Genomic DNA, 22,235 nt, shown 5'->3' with positions numbered 1-22,235 from the left:
CCCCTTACTGGAAATTTAAGGGGTGTAACGGAAAATTGCCCTTATGGACATTTTATTTCCAGTTCTGTATACACACTCTCTTACAGAGTATATATATAAAGAGGGAATTTCCTTCAAGAGAAAAAGCTCGTGCAAAGTCGAGACGGTCAGAAAACGAGTTCCATATACTAATACATCCATGTATTTCATATATTAAACATGTGAGATACAATACCAAAATAAATCGGCAAATCATTTTTTTTCAGAAACATTAAATTTATTAAATTTTATTTCCAATTTGCATGATTACTTTACAAAAATATATAATTAGACAAAGTATTGTAATTGACATGTTTGTTTGGACTTTTTTTTAAAAATTAGATTAAAAATGAAGTATACAGATATGTATAGAGATATTTGTATGGAGAAATTGACTATTAAACGTTCTTTATTGATCCAAAAAAATAAAAAAAATCCACCGGAATCAAGTTTAACATTAACACAATTTTGTGAAGTATTTAGACATCGTAAAATCGTGTTCTTGGGTAGGCTTAATTTTGAAGGATTTTTCTTTTATTTGAAGAACATGACGAAATCTTAATTAGTGCAGAAGTCATTAATTTAGCAAGCTTAAACGGCCGAATGTTCCACTGTGCGTTGTTCGTTCCACTGACCGTGTACGTGGAAGACGATTCCTCTGCCTTTTAGACTAGGCGGGCATCTTTCTTCCTGAAATCCCGAGGCAGCTGAACAGCCCGGGACTTGGGTATAGTTTTGGTCTGAACTGCAGCGTCGATGTTTTCCTTTGCCGTTTTCAAATATAAGGGACTAAGGACTCTATCCTTCAAGTCCAGTATAAAACCGTAACGGGTGATAAAATAAACTTCTATTATGATGTCGTCCATGGTATCAGTTACAATAAAATAGTGCTTTAGGTTCGTCTTCGCAGTGATAATTTTGTAATTTTGCCCATTATCTGCGCGTCTTTACTTGTAGCTGTTTGTAGTTCTATCCCAATCAGAGGCTCTATATTTCCTTTAACTAAACCCCTTCAAATTATTCAATGAGTAGCCCCTTTATCCAAAGTCAATACACACTCACTTCCATCTATTACGCCTCTGATAGGGAGATTTCCCAATCTCCATTCTCTGGGGGATGCTTTCAGTTCCCGAAGTCTGGTACCGTTTGGTCAATGTTCCCTTGGACAAACGAGACAATTGCGATTGACACGACGCACGAATACCCTACAGAAGCAAAATTAATTAATTAAAATTATGTTTAGCAAAATTAGCATATTAAGGATATAAAAAATATTACTTTTTTGTATTGTGGGCAATTCTATCGTAAAAAGTAAACTAATACAAACAAGCAGACCCAAAATCTCAGCTGCACGTATAGAACGAGAGAGCGTCTTGCTCAAGACCGCTCAGTAAAGGCTGACGTTGTCTGTCTTTCAAGGAACTTCCGAACGTTTGCTACATCTCATTTATGCAAATATTCTCAGCAGATGCTAGCAAAATATTATTATTATATATTCAAAATTACATTAAATAATATTTTTATACATAATATAATAATAATATATATTAATAATAATAATTATAAATACTAGTATTATATTATACAAATATATGTATTAATATAATATTAATTAATTTAATATGTATATGTACAAAAAATAATATTATTAATAATCAAATAATAGTATAATATAATAATGAATTAAATATAATATCAATATTTATTAAGGCAGAGTTGCTGAATAATGCCCAACGACGACGCAAAACATTTTTTTATATAATAGATACATATAATTAACTGGATTTCCTTTTATTAGTGTCTCATAAGTATTCAAATTCAAAATATTCAAGAAAAATCGTTAGATTTGCTATTACATTCCGAATCCTTACTGTAAGGGATTTTACAGCATACTCTATTGGGCAGAAGCTGTACATTAGTTTTTCATACATTTCAGCTTTTGTTGAGTGACAAACCCCTAATTTACATATGGCGACGAGCTTTTGTCAGTTATCAATTATATAATGTACATTTTACATTTAAATTAAAAGAAGAAGAGCTGGTTACACTTTTAGCGGGTTCACCGTATCATTTATCGTCATTCCTTGCGGACCAGCCCGCCAATTCAAAATGAAAATGCAGAATAATTTTTCTCTGAGCGTATTCCTAGTTACACAGAACTATATCAATTGAGCTTTTCTTGAAGTGATCTTGATGCTGAAGTGCTGCAATTGCCATGTATCGCGGGGATTCCGATGAACCACCCACATTCTATACAAAAATTCAACAGCTGACGCAGCCCGATTTGGTTATCGGAACGTTGCACAGTGGGCGAAACGACCGAACTGACTACTACGGAACTAAAATCAAATATTATAATATACAAAATTTCAATTTTTTTCTTGGATTCGATTCTAGTATAAATTTATGCTATAGATAATTTTCTCAAAAATAATTTATAGATATTCTGTCAGCTGTAAGCATTAAAGGCAACCATATGTTTTCATACGCTCACCATCAAATTGTACCGCTTTTTTTTACACTCAACAGATTTGGCTCGAATGTGAGCCACTATTGTTTAATCTTTAAAATTGTTTGTTTTTATACCCGATACTCAAAATGAGTATAGGGGTATATTAGATTTGTGGTAAAAATGGATGTGTGTAACTTCCAGAAGGAAGCGTTTCCGACCCCATTAAGTATATATATATTCTGGATCAGCATCTATAGCCGAGTCGATTGAGTCTGTCTGTCCGTCTGTCCGTCCCTATTAGCGCCTAGTGCTCAAAGACTATAAGAGCTAGAGCAACCAAATTTTGTATGCATACTCCTGTTAGATCTCACTGTTACAAGTGTATTTCAAAATTTGTGACTCTTTAACAGATTATGGTTTCGTTTATACCCGATACTAAAAGATTATAAAGATACTAGGGGACAAGCACCCTAAGCACTCGCATTGCTCGTGTTCCAACCCATCTCACTTACTTAATTAACTAAAAAAAATACGCTCGATTGACCGCAATTTTTCAAGCATTGTATCTATAAGATACATTTGCATCTGTAAGATACATTTTTATCTGTGAGATACATTTGTGTATATGAGATACATTTTTTTCTGTGAAAATATATCGGGCCATGGCGAAAAGAGGACGACCCAAAACTATTTTATACAATAGAGAGTTAATAGTTTTGTGTTTTGTTGTCGATTTTTAATATCCTAGTCGATATTGCCATGTGTCTGTGTAGCCACTTCAAATAGGTTGGCGCCTTCTTGCTATTATAATAATCCGATGGGATCCAGATTCAGCTGTCTAGAAGCTATGCTCATTCTCTATTACTCTGTGTTTTTGATTTTCTCCAGACTGAAAAAATGTGGATAACACAGATTTTCGTCTTTTATGGGGCGGGGCGAAGTTTTCAAAATACACTTGTTGTAACAAGTGTTCACTGTTGTGAAATATCACAGGAGCTTAGATACAAAATATCGTTGCTTTAGTTCTTTTAGTCTCTGAGAACTAGACAGACAGACATTGCTCAATCTTTTGATGCTGATCAAGAATATATCTACGCTTCCTTCTGGGCGTTACACATTTCCACTTTCCCCACATATATAATGTAGCCCTATACTCTTGTTGAGTATCGGGTATAAAAATCGCGATCCCTGGGATCCATGAAGATACGAGTAAATTTAAAGCTTAGAATTACGTTACGATCGGATCAAAAACAATTATTTAGGGTCTTATGCTCGGACTATAATTCAATCTACTATATTATATCGATCACTAATTCCTTTTCTCTTCTTAAATTACTAATTCTCACTTACCTTTCTCGTTGTATTTAGTCGTATTTTCTTAGAATATTAGTCTAACATTTATCATTCATTCATCTACGCGACTGCTTCAGTTGTACGCGTCATGCGGCAGAGCCCCTCGGTCGTTGGCTGCGTTCCTGCCAAAGATCCGCGCGTAACAGACTTCAGCTTGGCCATTTGATAGCCACAACATTATGAACGTAAAAAATATAAAATACCTAAAGTTTACATATAAAATATGAAATTTTCTTTTCTCCCGGCATAATTATTAACGGAACACTCCTTAGAATCATTTCTTACTCTTCACTTGCCCTTGCCGACCGCCCAACTTGGTTTATTCGAGTATGTAAAAATGTAAATAAATACATACATACATACGTATGAATATGTTAGTATGGGTGTGATTTTTACGTTCAAGCGGGTTAAAAGTGTGTGTGTATACCGAGCGCGAAGCATTTCTTGCGTCTTGGGGTCTTGAGGAGACCGCCTCTTCGCTAAGTCATTCCTTCCCCCTTTTCTTTCTCATGGCCCGTCCTTTTCCTTCCTATAACATCCTCCGTACGGATGGGGCGAACGCGAGTTCTAACAACCAATCAAATTGCGCTGCCTGGGTTGCGAGTCCTTTGCGTTTGGGGGGTGAATTGAATACACATACATGCATACATAATATATATGTATATACATAGACATACCTACATGTTCACGCATCCAATATGTGCTAGGACAATATAATGAGGAAAATCTCGCGAGTTGTGGTTATGCATATGTATTCCTAAGGAGAGCGACAAGAAAATGTATAAATATTTTTAAGACATGAGCATGGGCCTTGGACCGAAAACAGTGGAAGTGGAGGCAAACCATATTAGCTTTTTTGGCACAACTGTACTGGGTGTTCAACTGGGGTGAAAATGTGTGTGCTCAAAGTGAATTGAATAATAAAAAAACGAACACAACACGATTACTTATTTGATTAAAGCAAGCTTCTTACGCTTTTCTTGTAACGGAGTAACTTTAGCGGCTAATACATCCAATGAAACAAACCAATTTTATTTTAGAGGTATGGGAGGTTTAAATTCACATCCTGAATAGATGTATAATAATTTGCATTGCAGATGTTTCCGCCTACGGTTTACGAAGTAATTTTTGTACAGGAACATTATATTGATACTTTACTTTAGTTGTGCGATCACAGCATAGCTATAATGTTTAATATATTTACATATGCGCTTACAAAGTTCAGAGTCGTCAATAAAATTGTATATACGTTTTTCATAATTTTTGGGCCAAACTTGACCTTATGTAATGCTACAAAAAATCTAGTGATTTACGTGCGCACTAATTCATGGCGATATAGACTCGGTTATTGATGGTAATTAGGAATATACTATATTCTATATATTACCGGCGCAACCACTTCCTTTTGTAAGTGAGTGCAGTAAGTAAGTAAGTGAGTTTTTTTGTGATAGTAGCAACATCAACTGTCTGACTTATAAAAAAACTGTACTAAAGCAAACCTAAAAATCTACCATTTGACATCTAACATGAGGATCTGAACTCAACAATGGCTACGCAAAATGGCCACCCACTCTAGTGGTTCAACCACCACCCGCTCCGCATGTCAATAGGAAGAAGTTTTAGATCCACAGAAAAATTGTCTGATCTCTCATAAAGTTGATCATAATCAACTGGAAGTCTACTATATAGCCATGTTCATCGTCGAATGAATAAAGAACTATGAAAGAACGAACTTTAATGATTGACAATTTTTTTATTGGCTTTAAAAATATTCTCCAAGAAGATGAATACCCATTTCGAAACGTTTTAACATATTTTCGAAGCACTTTGGCACTCAGAAGAATTTATCTCTAAAACATGACTTGATCAGCCTTTTATGGCGTCCAAAATCATTTACCACTCTATTTTTGTTGAATTCAGCTGTTAATGCGCATAAAACGATTGGATGTGAGGAAATGTCTGCAGTTATTGAGTACTCAGAATGATCTTACTACTTTTCTCTATCGAAAAAGTTGCAAGATGACCTGTTGTTATTGACCAGATTTCGAGCAAATAAGCGGCGACCAGTTAATGTGAAACGGTTCATTGCGAAAACTTTTGTTGCATTTGGCGCGCTTTAAAACAATCATACCATCGATATGTTATGTATCGGGCAATAATTTATATATCCATGATCCGTAAACTATATAGGCTCTGTTTTTGAGGCATCAGGATAATAGTTTTCTTACTCCAATCGACACGTGCCTGTTTTGAATCCTGTTTTGATTTTAAATTACAAACGGAGTGATCATAAAAAATCTTATTGATGGACGTCATACTAATACCTAACGAGGGGGAACGTTGTGAGTTGCTGCTGCGACCGCAACTCTACATTTATACCCGATACATAGTCAGTATGGCTACATTAAGCATCAAAGAGTGCATGCGGGAGAAACAGAATACGTGGCTGCCTAGCCACTGAAAATTGATTTGTTCCTTTTGGCTATACAAATTATCCGATCTGATCCAGATTCGGAATCTAGTAGATTCTTTATTCTCTGATTGTGCATTTTTAGTTTTCACGTATCTTCAATATTGTGGATGCCACAGACTTTTGTCCTTTGTGGGGCGGCAGGGGGTGGGGCGATATTTTAAAACACACAAGTAACATTGAGATCTAACAGGAGTGTGGATACCAAATTTTGTTGCTCTAGCCTTAATAGGCTCTGAGATCTGTGGATGCCACACATTTTCGTCCTTTGCGGGGCGGAAGATGGTGGGGTGAATTTTTTAAATAAACTTTTGCAGGTTCGATATCACAGGAGTGTGTATTCCAAATTTGGTTGTTCCAGCTCTTATAGTCTCTGAGATCTAGGCGCTCTCTTTTTGCAATAGGCAAAGCCGACCATGAAACGTGTGTGTTAGAGAGAACAGAGTGAGAAAAAATAAAATTATTTTCATCATTCTGGCCATAATAATTATACGATCTTGTTCAGAGTCACTCTCGAAGATATTGCCATCCTCTACGATTCTGCGTTTTCAGTTTTCTCGTGTCTTTGAATTTGTGGATGCCACAGATTTTCGCCCTTTGTGGGGGCGGGGCAAAGTTTTGAAATATACTTGTAGCAGTGACATATCACAGAAGTCCGGATATAAAACGTCGTTGCTCTAGCTTTTATAGTCTTTGAGCACTAGGCGCTGATAGGGACGGACAGACAGACGGACAGACTGACATGGCTCAATCAACTCAGCTATTGATGCTGATCAAGAATATATCGGGTATAAAAATGATTCAATCTCACAGCACCGATATATTGCGGCACAACAACTGATGTGGGACATCTTCACGGAATTCACCGGTTTTCACAATGGCAATGCATCAATAAAAGTTGAAATAAGCTAAAAATCCACATTGAATATGGTAGAATCATGACACGGAGATATTCAGGTGTTTTAATTTCAGTTTTTTCCTAAGATGAATCTTTTTTTTTTTATCGTAAATCGATATTTAACGTCACCGTACAGCAAAAAGTTATATGTGGGTTTCTCCCAGAAAATAACAATGTTTTTAATGCAAGTGACTATTGGGTCCCAGTAAGGTTGTTAAAAAACGGTCAGAGTCAGATTTGTCCGGAACAAAACAATAATTTGTCCTCATGAACTCGCTTTTCCATTCCTCAATCTGGAAACACAAGCGGCTAAATTTAACTATAGATAACAACACAAGTTGTTCTGATTCATAAACAATATATAAAATATTATATAACTCGAATCTTATTTACTGGCTCCCTTCGTTTGCTAGTGCTTTCGTAACACTCTCGCTGCAGCTAGGGCTCTCGCTTTTAATATCTTGACATAGCTCACATAGGGAAAACGTTCTGTCTAGTACTTAAATGTGGAGGTAGGTAAATTGTACTTAACTTAAGTTTTTCAGATGCTGAAAAACACTTTCTGAGTTTAATATAATAGATTCATATCCATCTGTGCATATGAACCAACTTTCAAATATGCATCTGCATTCATAGGAATGGGAATGGAAGTGGTGCACCCAGCTCCCAGGTTCGTTTCCATATACATTATGTGCTTCTTGCCTTGGGAAAAAGAGCTAAGAAAATCGCAGAAAATAATGTTCACCAATGGTGAGCCATCACAACGGCGATGCGTAACAGGACGCGATGTGCCTATTGGCTTCGCATCTTTCATGCCTTACCTATTTCGCGCAGGACCCCGCGTCTTTCCACCATTTAGTCTCCAGCTAAATTTTAGTTTTTCGCGCTCCATGGAATGTTCCTTTTTGCTTTTCGTGGTCTTAGGGGTGGGGTGTATCTTTTCTTTGGAGGGTGAAGAGGAGGAGGGGAGGGGATGATCAAACGGATGAAAAAGAAAGGGTAAAACAGCCCGTTTGTGGATACATTTTCAAGAATCATTTCTCATATATTGAAAAACCAGTCTTTCCAGAAAATTTTCTCACCAATTTAAAACCTTTTCTTGGGTGCAAAAAGACAATAAAACTTTAAAATCTACTGACCACCGTCGATGACGTCCGCTTGACCAGACACAACCCTTGTCGACAGTTGACCAACTTTTTTCTCATGGGGCGACAGTCGACAGTGCCAATAAGAGATTCGTTTCGTGAATTTTTGTGGAATGCAAACGAATAAGAACAATCAGAAATGCGAATTGCTGCTGAACATTGAAACGATTTGTATTAAAAATCTATAGAGCCACATATATGATACTATGATTCTTTTCCTTTTATTCTTTTTAGCTAAAATTTGTATCTATTGTTAAGCATGTATGTAGCTATTTAGCGACCTGAAAAAATAATCTACAAGCCATAAATTATAAATGCATGTATTGTACGAGTATTTTGGTCAGTACGATGATCTGAGTCTATCTGTCTATCTGTTCGTATGTCTGTCTGTCGTCTTCTCTCAGTCAGGATTAGTTGGAAGGTTAAATCCGCCGCTCCCACGACGGAGAGAAATCTGTTTCCATGTCGATCAGAGAGAACCAGCTTTCATTCACATTTTATCTGTTGGATATGCAATACGGTTCGTCAATCAAAATCATTGCGCGATAACAGAAAGTATTGAGCGCAAGACATTGCAAATGAATTTTTTAAATTATTGACTAATATCTTTAAAATGGCAGTATGGTATGTATTTTTCAAAGGTCAAGGGCAAGGATAGTCTATTTGAATCCAAGTGAAAAACGCAGACCTTATCCATTATATGATGGTGCGAGGTGAGGGGTAGGAGCTCCCTGAAAGTTTAAACAGAATTCCCCTCCAGACAGATGCAAATGCAGTCGATTGTGTTTTCATTTTCAATTTCTGACCACTTCTTTGTAGGGGAGCTGGGGCATGAGCATGCGCAAGATATTTACGAGTAATTTGACCAGTGGCCAAGCGGTTTCAAAGAGCGTTTTTCCTCTCTTATTGCAATAAAAGAGTCGTTTTGGCAAAGCGAAAGGCAACTTTAGTACGAGTCAAGTTTAGCGAGCCAAGACAGCAAGTTTGCAGTAGCCCGGATCCAAAACAAAGCGGGTGTCGTTCGAGTACTGTTGTCATTTTCCATCTAAATGGACATTTAACACCATAGTTGTATCTGGGTCAAGTTTGAACTGTTTATTGCCATAACGTATTCTATCGCCAATCGGAGCATACAAATATTAAAGTTAAACATGTTTTGAATGCGACCGTTTTGAAAAAACTATTTAATTCTTTTTGTTAATTGAACAAGATTCTTTTACATATCCTCCTGTGGTCCGAGTAGAATATAGGTATTATAAGGGAGAACAACTTAGATGGTCATAAGTTCGCGACCCGTACGTTCGGGACCAGTATTCAATTGAATTAAATTTAAAAAACACTAGTAGAAATAATTTATTGTGTAAATACTCGATAGCAACCTACATAAATCGTATTTTCCATTTTACTAGATTAAGCCTATGTCGACTTCTATTTTTGTAAGTTTTCTATTATTTTAAAAACTAAATATTGGATGATCCCCATCTGTATCTTTTGTACTAAAAATAGAGCTAACATAACTCTATCGAATCGATTAAAGAAGCAAGGAAAATTGCATATGCATGTACATATAGGGATGGCAGCAATGGTCTATGCCTCAATCCTGCCAAGTGAACATATTAAATAAGTCAATTAATACTGCAAGCTTGAACCCATATTAATTAAAAACAATATTACTAAATACGCAGAAAGAACTTAGGATTAAAAAAACGGAGTGTCTTTCCACAAAAAGTATACTACTTATTGCAAAACCTTATTTGACACCTAGTCTTTTCTATGGAGTAGCACTCCAACAATATAATAATACAATAATGACAATAATATAGCTAAATATAAATTAAGTTTACCAAAAAAAATCATGTTACAGGGCTAAGCCAATAAAAAAAATTTGATCTTTTTTAGACAACTAGACCAGTCAGCACAATATGACCAATAAAGGAGAACCAAAATATCTTTTTGACCAGATTTGTTTACCACGTCACTAAAAACTAATAATAACAACATTCAATGCATGAGATATTGCCCGTTATTTTAAAACCCCCTAAAAGCGCGCTAAGATAAAATAAAAAATATATATACAAAATAATTAATGTAAAACGAGGGGGAACGTTGTGAGTTGCTGCGTACACCGCAACTCTACATTTATACCCGATACTTAGTCAGTAGGGCTCTTCTCCGGCAGACGCCGCTAATATTAAACGACACGACACAGAGTGCGTGCGAGAGAGACAGAAAATCAGTCTGAGCGTGACGTCGGGCGCTGCGTAGTCAGTGCTAATTGATTTGTTCCTTTTGGGTATAAAAATAATCTGATCTGATCCAGATTCAGCAATCTGATAGATATGATCATTATCTATGATTCTGCGTTTTTAGTTTTCTCGTATCCTCAATATTGTGGATGCAACAGTTTTTCGTCTTTTGTGGGGGCGGAAGGGGGTGGGGCGAAATTTTGAGATATACGTTTTATAGTGAGATCTAACAGGAGTGCGGATACCAAATTTGGTTACTCTAGCCTTAATAGTCTCTGAGATTTGTGAATATCCCCAGATTTTCGTCCTTTGCGGGGGCGAAAGGGGGTGTGGCGAAATTTTGAAACAAACTCGTCTCGGTCCGATATATTAGGAGTGTGAATACCAAATTTGGTTGCTCTAGCTTTTATAGTCTCTGAGATCTAGGCGCTAATGTTTTACTCTAAGCAAAGCCGGCTATGCTACGTGTGTGTTAGAGAGAGACAGGGCGAGAAAAAATGAAATTGTTTTCTTGATGCTGGCTATAATAATAATACGATCTAATTCAGATTCTGCAGTCTAAAAGATATGGTCATTCTCTACGATCCTGCTTTTTTTTTATCGTATCTTTAAAAATGTGGATGCCACAGATTTTCGCCCTTTGTGGAGGCGGAAGTGGGCGGGGCAAAGTTTTGAAATATTCTTGTAGCAGTGACATATCACAGAAGTCTGGATCCAAAACATCGTTGCTCTAGCTCTTATAGTCTTTGAGCACTAGGCGCTGAAGGGGACGGACAGACGGACAGACGGACGGACAGACGGACAGACGGACGGACGGACAGACAGACATGGCTCAATCGACTCGGCTATTGATGCTGATTAAGAATATATATACTTTATGGGGTCGGAAACGATTCCTTCTGGACGTTACACACATCCACTTTTACCACAAATCTAATATACCCCAATACTCATTTTGAGTATCGGGTATAAAAAATAGGTATGTTGTCACAGTTACCAGTTACTCATCTAAACCGTAAGGTGGTGTCTAGTTTGTAGGCGCTACCAAATGAATACATACTTAGGAATATGAGATAATATAAAATACTTTAGTTTCTCTAAAACAGTTGCTTAATCCGACTTTGCTTCGCGTAAATTGCAATATATTTTTCAGACTGACTTTCTGCCACTTGGATATCCATCCTCGGAGAAAGACTGCTTTTCAATTGCTTCCAAAGTTGTTTGTGATCTTAGAGTAAAATAAAACGTAATATTTTAACGTGCTATGAAGAAGAGATAATCCCCATAAATAAAAGTCATCCTAATTAATCACATACAAATGTTTAAATATTAAGGAACGTTTTTCAGCCTGAGAATAATGATATTATATAAAGTTACATTACATTACATGCATACATATGTATTCTACTTATACTTAAACAAAAATTCAAGTTTTAACGGGGCAGTGGCTCTCTGGACTCCTTGGAGGTGTCTACCAGAGCTGAAAATACCGTCGCGCCGATGCAGATGAGAATGACATGCTCCAAGGTAGATACAGTTATTTCTGATAAATTAGCGACATTTTTGCCTATCTGAATATGTTCGTATGTATTTAAGTAAAAAAGAAAAAAAGTAATGTTTAAAGTTATCTAAGAAGTTCCTCCCACCTTTGTAAAACACTGATGTTAAACTTTCTTAGGAAAATTCACGCTTGGTCGAGGGGCGTGGTCTCGGTGCCTGTCGCTGTCGCGTTGTTTAAAAACTTCACACACACGCTGAAGAAACGCAGCTGGAACTTGAATGTATGTATAAATTTGAAGCGGGGCGGAGTTTGGGTTAGGGGTGAATACTGTTTGAATCTGGGTGTTTTTAAGCCTGAAGCAATGATTATCTAATCAAGGAAAGAATCCAAGTAATCAGACATATACTTAGTTAGTTAAGAATCCCTTAAGCCTCGAGTAGGTAGTGGTGAAAAGCAAAGTCTACATATGTACCGCCTTATGCCGTATGTATTGGATGTTGAGTTGTTTGTTTCATCTGCTAAATTTATGCTCGAAGACAATTCGGTAAATGTCTGGGAAGCAATCTCCGTCCACGTCCACCCAACACCCACCATGTACGTGCAGGTTCGTCTTCTGTGTATCTCCACATCTGCCCAAACATGCACTGGAAAACTTTCGTTTACTATGTATTAGTCTATGTATAAGTATGTGCATCAACATACGCAAAAAACACCCTCATTATGTTAAGCAGCGCAGTCCAAAACAGAGGCAGCGTTGTGGTTGGGTTGGGGGTTACATTTAGAAAGAAGAAGAAAATTAAGCGAAGGCGCTACCAAACGCAACGTCAAAAGAGAGGAGAGGACAGGACAGGACCCGGAAACCAGCAGAGTAGGATAGCGGGGCGGCAAGGAAAGAGTTTCTAAGGGCGGAAACAACCTACTAGACGAGAATCCCCTGCCTTGTTATTGGTGGAAGTTGTTTGTGCTTCTGTTGCCGCGGAAAAACTTAAGACACGACGCAAGGTGGTGGTGATAATACATACATTTATGTATACATATTAAACAGCTAACAATCTGGTAAATTATGCATGTACATACATATATACATACATATATCTGCATTTACATATATATACATATGTACACACATACATCGATAATAGATTTAATATTGTATCAAATGATTCTTAAAAGTATAATATTTAGACAGCCCTGACGTGCAATAATTAATGAATTCATTAATGTTCATATAAACAAAAACATAGCATTTCATAGCAGTGAGAGTTCTAGGGTACGGGTTAGTTCAAGAAGTACCCGCAATATTTATGATGGCGCTACTGGGATACGAGCCGTGGCCATGTAGTTGGCGTGTATAATTCATTCTACATAAGAGATGTAGAATATAACAACAACACCAAATCGAGGAATCCGAGGATTCATATAACAACAAAACAAAAAAAAGTCCATATTATATTATTATATATATTATATTAAATGCTTTAAAATTATTGAAAAATTTAAAATAAAAATAAGGAAAATAATATACATCTCTATGCATTTACGTTATATGCTTTACAATTACTAAAAAAAATATTAAATTAAGGAAAATATACATCTCTATGAATTTTTGGTGGTCCTAAAATGGTGATATATATATATATCCAACACCTTATATTCACCAACAAAATTACAATATTCGACCGCATGGCTTAAAATATTTAAACTTGAAGTTACGTCACAAAAAAAAGAACTGGTCTTCAAAATAAGAAAAATCTGTGAATTGGGTAGCACTATATAGTGCTATATATATATTACACATTATTTGTGGTAATATACCAAGTATTAAGTATACATTTTTTGTTTGTTTTTTGTATTAAATCCGCTGATGACATAAATTCAAAGATAATAAAAGTTTAAAAATCTACCATTAGCCGAGATTGGGCCAATTTTCTGGGATTTATTTTTAAATAGTTCAGTATCTACTTTTAACTAGAATCATCTTTCCTATAGGTGATAATAGTAAACGGAAACATGATTTTAAAAGTACCAAAAAAGTGAACTTTGGCCTTTTTAAATAAGCTTTTAGATCAGAGCTAAGGAAATTATTGTGTCAATTGTCTAAATTAGTTAGCTTTCCATTAATATACAAGAAAATTATCGGGGTAGAACTATATGTAAATGCAAATCGGGTTTAATTGACTTTGTATTCTCCTAATGTTTCTTGGCTTTATGGGCCTTTTGCCGGATATTTCGTGGAAAGAACCAACAAATTAAAAATGACTAAAATACATTTGCATATAGTTCTGTTCGATTACTATTTTCTAAATGTATTGTAACCTAACTAACCTAACCTATTTTTTGTTATATATTGATATGCAATGTCTGCATCTCATCCATGTGATATCATTTAAACGTTCAGATATATCGATACCCAAATATCCGCGAATCGTGTGCCATCTGGCTTCCAGCTTACGACTACTAAAATTTAAACTATTGACAGTACTGTAAACAGGTACAGTCGACTAATTTTTAACGAAAAACTCTTTTACTTTTTAATCCATTTGATTCTTTTTCGTATGTATGTATGTGTTAGTGTGTAAATATATAAATGAGCAAGAGGTTTGCCGCACGTGCTCACGTACTTATTCTTTTGTAGCAGACATACATACATATGTACACATCAATTCGAAAGTATGTACATAATTCACAATATACAAAAACATATTCATACTTACATACATGCATATAAAATTATCCATTATCTTATCCCCAACGCTAGCGTTTATTTTTCAAAACTTCTTTTGTATATTCTTCTTTGCGTTTCTCTTTGTCGTTGCCTTCAGTCTCGCTTTCGCCCTCCATAAATAGAAAAGGGACAACGGGACACGGAACGGTACGCGTACGCCCCCTTCCAACCGTTACCCGTACCCCCATTACCCATACCCATTGTACCATTCTACCATTCCACCGCCCCCCAAAACCATCGCCACAGTTGTTTCGCCCATTTTCCTTTTGGCATTTTGAAACTTAAGCCGCCACTTGAGTGGGTTGTGTTTCATTAAAAAACAGCACCAGCACGCGCACAAGAACTACATACACATACACATATACACATGCACATACACATAAAATACTCGTATATACAGAGGTACATACATACATATGTATATGTATGTATGTACAGAGCGTAAAGCATAGTGCAAGGAGGAAGAAGTACAAAACGACAAAAAAAAACCCCCAACGCTAGCGGAGAAATTGAAGAAAGTTGCTCAAAAATATTCTACAAAAAATTTAGCCATGGCATTTGGCGGTAACAAAAATGAAGGGGAGGTATGTGCGAGTATGTGTATTTTGTATAGATGTGCGCAGATGCCTGTGTGGAAACTCTCCACCTCCACTCCACTTCACCACCATCACCATCTTCTCTTCGTTTCTGTGCGCGAAAATGTGGTTGCTGTGCGGAAATGAAATACATGGCCTCCCAGTGGAAAATTTGAAGAAAATTTGAATATTCGATTTTTAGTATAATTTCATGATTATATTCATTTGATTTGATTAACTAAAAAAAAACGTTACTTTACTTATTGCCCAATTAAATATATTTAAAAAAGTTTGCTTAAAATTAATTAACTGAATATAGAAACAACTTAAGAATTACTCTAATTAATATCGTTAGCATATATTTATGTTTTTGATTCATTTAATTCACTTGTACTTGTATTTATTGTAAAAATTATGTGTACGTAAGAACGTACTATTTCCTACTAGGCAGCATAGCCACTAACTGGCATCGACGCATCTCTAAGTATGTATGTACCTATGTGCTCTTTTGCATTTCTCCTGGGAGCGGCTGAGGAAACGGTGGAGGAGTTGGTTGTACCTAGTAAAGCGGAGCGGGGGGGGGGGGGGGGGGGGGGGGGGGGGGTTGCTGTTCTTGTACATAAGGATACCGGGAATTTTGTTCCTTAGCTCCTTGCGCCTTTTTATAAGAGTGCCACGAAAGGCACCACGACTAGGCTAGACCGTCCAGGTACTGTATCACATCACATTTTGGATGGCAGGGCAGAATGAACTCTCACATTACAGTGTATTTCTTATTCGAATTGCCATTTTCTGCAAATCTAACAACCCCTTGTAGAGATGGTTTCATTTAGTGTGTGTGCGAGAATGAGTGGGTCGATGGGTTGGATGGGTGGCTACAGCGGGAAGAACAAGGAATGGCAGTGAAAGAAACTCATTATACTTTTGAATTAGAATGTAGCGTTGTGATGAGCGTTGAGGGTAGGGTGTCCTGAAACATGTTACTGCACAAGAAACATACAAACATATATTACACACATATGTAAATATCTGAATGTGCATATATAGTATGTGATTTCTAAAAATAAGAAAGAACTTTCTTGTTACATTCAAGTCGAAATTATTTTGTTTTGGCCGCGACTTGAATATTCGTTATTCTGAATATTTATCCGAGGTCGCTTGAGAGAGTACAAAATATGTCTACAATTACTCGTACAAGGAGAACACAAAATTAAAAGTCAAATTTTGGAAGTAATATCCTCCGATTAAACTAAAAAAAAAATTTACGAAAAAAATTTTGTTGGGCAATAAATTTGCAATTAAAAGTAACATACAACACTACTTTAAAGTTATGTTTAACCATCAAAGAGCAATTAAACCAGTCAAAGAAAAGTATTTTCCCATGTAAAATTATTTCTCGGATTGCTAGAAATCAGCAGACAAAGAGATTCGTTTATTACGTTAATAAAACCGCTCTCAAAATAATCAAGAAATAATCGCTATGCATCTACATATTTGATATAGTAATCATCTTATTTGGTTTATATAACACTTATCTAACAGCATTTTACAGCTTTTGGTCGAGTTATCTTAGAACCAAAAAAGTCTTTCACAGACTTTAGCGTCCGAACCATGACATTGGTGGTTCCGAATTATAAATGTATGTTCATATATTCTGTCTGCAGAAAAGTGCCACCTTCGAAATTCAAATTCATATTTCTTTTAGCATAAATAAGCATCGCAAAGACATTTTAAATAATGTCCCAGTGTATGCCAGTGTACGTACTTCAGTAACATTGACAAGTGTCAGCACTACTGCCAGGGATATGGAAAAATTATAACTATAACTACAACTATAAAGTATTGTCGATATAAATAATTAAACCTAATAACTAATACAAATTTTCATCGCTCAACAACAGCCAGCACGGGATCGGGTGCGGCTGGTTACTTATCTCATCAAACAAAACCTATCGGCCCTGCCTTGCGAACTAACGTTTAAGCATTGAATCATTTTTGTATTTCTTAGCAAATATTTCAAACAGATATGTTATTTAAAAAAACTACATAGCAATGCAGCGCCTAAGGTGACTGCACATCAAATGGTAAAATGGTTCAAATAAAATAAAAATGGTAAAGAAAAACAAGAATAATTCATATTTTTGCTTGCCTTTAACGATGTTCATAAGACTAGTAGGAATGGTGGTTGGTTGGCGCTAAAAATGGCGGCTTTTCTCTTTGAACGGGGGTGCGCAGCAGTGGGGTGGCTTCTTTGGCAGTGGAAAAATTCAGATCGAGGTAGAAGTAGCTAGTTTGTGACTGTTTAACCAACCCTTTTGACTTTGTCGTCGTCTGCATTAACATAGGGCGAACACGGTTCAGCTACTACTAATTTTATTTGACTAGATTATTATATCATAAAAATATAATAACAGAGTTCCAACTAAAGTACATAAATAATAATAATAATCTATTTATCTTCGTGAGAATTGAGAAATTAGATATGAGGACGAGGGGACCGAGGGAAAAAGATTTTATATATTCAAAATAATTTTTTACACATATTTAGAGTTCAGTTTTTAACAGATTGTTAGAGCCTTATAGCCGCAAATAGTAATGTAGGGTGCCTTACGTCCACACATTGGCAAACATAGAATACGAAACTTATGAATATATCTTGATGAAACAGCCAAAAATGGACTTATGGTCGAAAAGGACACTTAGATCACCCAGGTTGTTAATGTAGAAATCCCAAGAATGTAAAAATCGAAAAATCGTCAAAATTATCATTGCAACACACTTATGGCAGGAGTCGCAGATGTGAGATCGGATTTAAGTAAGAAAGCCAATTTTTGTACATCATCGCATTCATCAAAAAATAGTTGAGTAATAATGAATACATGAAAAAGGGCCGAGCTGACATTTTTTTGGGACAGAGACTCTGAGCTACTACTACTTCGATGATCTAAATTGAATTATGAGTTAGCAATGATCTAGAAACTAAATATAATTAGATTGATATTTATATTTCTGGCTTATCTATGAAAAAACCTACTTTTCACAATGGGGCCTTAACCGAAAAGAGGTGGCAAAAGTCAACAAATTTTATGAGCGCTTTGGATAAAATGATTATACGCATCTAATAGAGAATTTTCCAAAACTTTCTCTTTTCTATAGAAAAAGTTGCAACATGTCCAGTTGTTGTACCAATTTCCGAATAAACAGGCGTCAACGAGTTAATATGAAATGGTTCGTTGCGAAAGCTTTTGTGGCATTTCGCTCGCTTTAAAACACCCGTACCGTCGATTAATGTTTTTTTTCGGACACAAATTTATATATCCATGATCCGTAAGCTGTTTAGATGTTATATACAGCTTTTAAAGCATCACGATCATATTTTTTGATAATTTTCTTACACCAATCGACACGAGACTATTTTTGACCGATTTTAAAATTGTGTGCGATCTAACGCAAACACATTCACATTGGCAATGCATGGTGCTTCATCAATAAAAGTTGAACTAAGCTAAAAATCCAAGAATCATGGCACGGAAATTTGCAGGTGTTAATTTTAGTTTTTTCTTAAGGTGAATCTTTCGTTTATCGTAAATCGATATTAAACGTGACCGTACAGAAAAATTTTGTATGTACATAGGTTTATCCCAGAAAACACCAAACTTTTTAATGGCCAGAAATTGAATAGCAAATACTCGTGTACAAATATAATATAGTCAAACGATTTTTGCTGTTCTGCGTGCACCATCAATTGAATAATCAAAGTTAAAGGCAATAAAAAATGTAAATCATCTCCTAAAAATCACAATATTCTCTATAAAATGTTCGAACTAGTCGACTATATTTAGGCTTTAAATCTTCTCCATCTGTCGTGTTTAAGAAGGAATATGTATTAATAAAACGTTAACTTACAATACGTACATATATTTGGGGTTGGACGGCTGATGTGAGTATGTGTGAAAAGGTCAAGCAGATGTCGCTTTGGAGGCGCAGAACTCGGCTGTTGTCCAGTCTCGTGTTTCACAAAAACAAAAATTATGCAAATCAGCCAAAAAGAATACAGCTAAAAATGCAATAAAATCCATGAAACGATTTATATGGAATGAAGAGGAAAGGGTTGAAAAGCACCAAAAAAGGGACAGGAAGTTAGGAAAATATGTTTGACCGCGCAAAACGCCGGCTGCGATTCAAATTTTTTTTGTTCTTATTGTCAGATTTAGACTATGGTCAATGGTCAAAAACTGGTTTTCTTTCCCAGCAGTGAGTAAAAGAAACAAATTGAAACCAGTTGGAAATTTTGTGTATACAAGCAATCCCTGACCAAAGGATTACTAAACATCTTACTGTTGTCTTGCATTGGGACCATACAGTTCGAATAATCAAGTCCGCAAGACGCTGGTCATTCCTTGTGGGCCTCTTTTGGCTTGACCGCGTTCTCGTTGTGAAGATCAACCCTTTATTCGAAGCACCACTTATTTTACTCCCTTACCTTACCGTAGTACTTACTGTATACGTAGATATGTGAAACTAACAGCAATATATGTATTTACATATGTTCATTATACTTGCGCTTATTTGTATGGGCGAAAAAAAAGTATCGGAATCAAAAGTCTCAGGGTCTAAAAATGTTCCTTTTGCTATAAAACAATAAAATATACATTTTCAGCCCGATTCGACAGTTTTTAGAGGTGCCGACTTGAAGTCAAAGTTAAAAAATGCGAAATTTGGCCAATGGTTCCTATGGCAGCAATACTATACATATATCGCTCTGATCGGATTGAATTTTTTTCTTGATTTGGAATCAAATATAATCCAGCCCCCAAAATTTCTGGTCGACTTGTTTATATTTAAGCCAACAATAAATAGTTAACATTCAACTTTTCAGACTAATGTGCAGAGTCTACCTCGTCTACCCAAAATGCATTCGGAATAGGAATAAAATTGGGAGTAGTTGATCAAAATAAAAAATCGTGATTTGATACAACTGTGTCCAATTATGGACAACTTAACGCAGCTACATTCCGCCTAGAGAAACTATTAGACACCATCTTGGTTTACCAAAAAATTATCCAGTCTAAAAAACTTAAAATCAAGACTTTATAAAAAATTTCAAGAAGTTGGTTCTCCTACTTTTCACTCTCGCTATGTAATAGCTTATTCAAACTTTTCAGTTCTTAATTCACAATGCTATAAGAACTACCTATCTCGATGCAGGGTACGTTTTTCTCAGGAGCCTAAACAGTTTTACTGCTTCGTAAACAGTAAGCGTAGAACGTCCGCACACTCATCCTCGCTATCACTATGTAATACGTCGGCAAATAATGATCAGGCAATTGCTGATCTCTTGGCCCAATTTTTCCAAACCACCTATTCTGAGGAAAGCTACCGGGTCATCCGTACCCATACGGTTTACCGAGGTCGAACGGCATTTTCAGTCCCTTGTTAAATGAATGTTCTTTACTTCATGATCTTCGACTAGTTAAGCCGGTGTTTTCACCGGGTCCAGACGGGGTTCCAGGTTGTGTACTCAGGTACTGCGCCGAGGTACTGTGTGGGCGCTTGCTTAAACTTTTCCCTATTACCCTGTCCATTGCTTCTTCTTGCTTCCCCCGATCTGGAAGGAATCGTTTATAATTCCTCTCCATAAAAAAGTAGCAAGTCTGACGCAAAAAATTATAGAGGTATATCAAAGTTATCCCCTATTCCTACAATTTTTGAGAAAGTCTTAACTCCGCACTTGCAACATCTCTGCAAGTCACTTATATCTCCAACTCAGCATGGATTTATAGCTTGTTAGTTAGAGTTTACCTCTTTCATTATTAATGGCTTTCAAGGTAACTTACAGACGGATGTTATTTACACCGACTTTAGTAAAGCATTCGACTCTGTAAACCATTCCCTTTTAGCGCATAATCTTGACATTTTAGGGTTTCCGCCCAACCTCCTGAGATGGATTTCTAGCTATCTTTGTTCCAGGTCTCAAAGAGTCCTCTTCAAAAACTCCCTCTCTTTACCAGTAAAGGTTTCTTCGGGAGTACCACATGGCAGCCATCTAGACCCCTTACTCTTCACACTCTTTATTAATGAATAGCCTTCGGTATTAACATACTCTCGAGTACTTATGTATGCGGATGATGTTAAACTCTGTGTTCAGTATAGGGACATTTCATTTCATTCTCGCTTGCAATCCGATCTCAATAACTTTCAGTTTTGGTGTTGTGCAAACTTGTTACACCTTAATTACTCGAAATGCAAAGTTATGGCATGTCATCGTTCTAGCCCCTTGTTGGCTCCCTATACCCTATTTGGTTCTCTTGAGAGAATTACCTTGGTGGATGATCTGGGTGTTATGTTAGTAGACCCCAAGTTAAAGTTTTCCGAACACATTTCTACCATGGTAGATAAGGCCATGGGCGTGCTTGGTTTATAAAGAGGTGGTCAAAGGAATTTGACGACCCTTATAAAAACTTTTTACTCTTTGCTCTGCGGGGCCTTAACTGGGATGAAGGTGTGAGACTCCCATCTTACTCTAGTAGACTGCTATTAGTAAACCTCCCACCCTTAGTTAACCGTATAAAGCTTGGTGTGATTTTTATGCACAACTTGATCAGGGGTGACATAGACAGCCCTGATCTGTTGAGCCGCATAAACTTCACGATTCCTATTAGACTTACTAGAAATTTTATACCGTTGTTCCTTCCACTTTGTAGATCGAATTATTCCTTGCATGAACCGTTTAGGATATTATGCTCGGATTATAATTCCCTCTACCATATTATATCCACCGCTAATTCTCTTCCTCTTATTAAATCACTAATCCTTAGACACCTTTCTTGTAATTAGTAATTGTAGTGGTAT

At 36.3% G+C, this 22,235-nt stretch overlaps 1 long non-coding RNA gene across 2 annotated transcripts; it reads right to left on the bottom strand.

Annotated features, from left to right (window-relative positions):
• Nucleotides 1-408: 408 nt before the first annotated feature.
• Nucleotides 409-19,448, bottom strand: LOC117189214. 2 transcript variants are annotated; one of them, XR_004473273.1, is made up of 3 exons: nt 19,299-19,448; nt 1,081-1,223; nt 409-1,028 (listed from the first exon to the last, which is right to left on the bottom strand). It is a non-coding gene; the product is annotated as an uncharacterized LOC117189214 (long non-coding RNA). The 2 variants fall into 2 exon arrangements; XR_004473272.1 differs by lacking the exon at nt 19,299-19,448 and adding an exon at nt 3,821-3,996.
• Nucleotides 19,449-22,235: the final 2,787 nt, after the last annotated feature.

The sequence above is a fragment of the Drosophila miranda genome, chromosome 5 (genome assembly GCF_003369915.1).
Source record: "Drosophila miranda strain MSH22 chromosome 5, D.miranda_PacBio2.1, whole genome shotgun sequence".
Taxonomy (NCBI): Eukaryota; Metazoa; Arthropoda; class Insecta; order Diptera; family Drosophilidae; genus Drosophila; species Drosophila miranda.
Note: the sequence above shows the minus strand (reverse complement) of the source record. Positions and strands in the feature narration are given on the sequence as shown.